Here is a 2,115-nt window from a genome sequence, read left to right as displayed (position 1 = left end):
CATCCCTCCGGCCTTCTGCCATCCCAGGCCCCGGTCACAACACACCTGGGACCACCTCTAAAAATGAGAACCGGCATACACAAGAAAGCAAAACCACCGTGCTTTTCCCTGCAAAATATATGGAAGACGATTAAATGGGAATCTGGTTTGAACTAGTAAAACACAAGCAGCTCTATGAAACAGGGACGGTTTACATGCCTTCTAAAACTAATTTTCACTCTGGGTAGTACTATAAAATAATACTTCTCTTAAGACAACACTTAAAAACATAATATTTTGCCTTTACTATTTCTAGCCAAAAGTATTACTTTTGCACTTCCACAGCATCTATTATTTGAATGTATCAGTCAATTAAATCTCAAAATACTTGGGTGCATCAATAGATGCAGTCAAGGCACAAAGGAGTGATTTATGTAATAATGAATATTAATGAGCACGTAGTTCAAGATGATTATGTTCCAAGTACTTATAACTCTTTTTAAGAAATAAACTCATAAGGTAACTTGTGTTTCCCTTACTATTTTTTTTTTCCAGAAATTAATCTGAATATTCAGTTATGGGGATCTTATTCTGTGAATCAGTTTACAGCAATCAGTGGATATAATTTTTAATATGAAAACGTTATTCATGCATATTACAGTTCCAGGCATATATTATCCTCTCCTGAAAACATTTCAATCTCCCAGCCTCTATGCAAAAGACTGGCCCGTGGGCTCTGTGCAGGATGTAAATGAAGTTCTTGTTTGGATAAATCTGATCACCCTGCAGGATACCAATCTTGCTTAGTGATAGTGGAAGCTAAAAATTGCAAGCAGAATAGTCCCCTTAAAATAGGCCCAGAAAGGGGTCAGCTTCTAAATAACAAATCTGATTTTTGAATGAGAATTTAATTTTATCCTAAGAATGTTCAGTTAAACATAGAAGCTGCCTTCTCAGCAGTTGCTACTATTGCTTTTAAAACTCAATGAAATTGAGAAATGCATTTAAGATTTACAGTTATTAATCATATATAAAGGTGCTACAATGATTTTGACCCAACCTTTCGTCAGTCTGTGTCTTAATCCCCATTTGACACTTCCTCTTACTCCTTTTATGTTCTATCAAAATGAATGCTGCAGCAGAGAAATTCAGTGAATACCAAAAACCTACAGATTATCAGAATATAACCAAGTCAATACAAACTGCTTAAAATTATTTGACTATTACCAAAACACTGTTGCTTTATTATGTACTTACTGAGTCCATGACAGATTAAAAAGGCACATGCTGACACTACTAAATATGAAATACGGCTGTTCCCTCTGATAGGATTAGCTAAATACCTAAATGATAAAAAAGCTTCCCTGTATTTTTCCTATGCTTAGAAAAAGTGCAGAGAAAAGTCACTCTATGATCTAGTTCCCTAGCTTCAGTTACTGTAGCAGGCCTTTGTATACATAAAAAAATATTTTTAGTAGTCTGTGGCAGCTCCTTATTCTTCCTTTGATGTATGGATATATGAATGATGATATCTGAAAGCAGCTGGAATTATTACAACTAGTCTGAGTCAAGAAAAAAAATCAAAAGTAACACAACACTGGAAAAAACGATACAGCTTTTGGCTGTTCAGAAAATGTAATTATCTCAGTAAATGTATGTGGTTTTGGCAATGAGACTCAAAATTTCAGACAGATAATTTTTAATAACATCTTTTCACAGTAGCTTTATTAGATATTATAAATCAGAGCTCAACACTTACCTAATAGATAAATACATCATTCCTTCAATAGGCTTTAGATGAAGGGACCTAGCATTCCATACAGAATTTTAACGAAGGCAATGCCATAAAGCATGTACTTTACCTAGGAGCAGCTCAGAGCATAATTCTACCATGAGCCATCATATGTCTATTATATTATTTTTGGGTAGCCAAAACTGAAATTATATGTTCAGTAAACAGTTTTAACTGTGAGTTGACTGAAGGGCCATTGAAATCTTCCATCTGAATTCCCTCATCTCCTCTATGCCAACAGTAGAACACTTCTATCTGCATGATGAGGCATATTAATTCAATGGACATCTAACACTTTTTTTTTCCTTGGATTAGTTCTAGGAGTGAATCAATCTCCTGATCTT

This window comes from Apaloderma vittatum, unplaced genomic scaffold (genome assembly GCF_000703405.1).
Source record: "Apaloderma vittatum isolate BGI_N311 unplaced genomic scaffold, ASM70340v1 scaffold35033, whole genome shotgun sequence".
NCBI classification, from domain to species: domain Eukaryota; kingdom Metazoa; phylum Chordata; class Aves; order Trogoniformes; family Trogonidae; genus Apaloderma; species Apaloderma vittatum.
Note: the sequence above shows the minus strand (reverse complement) of the source record.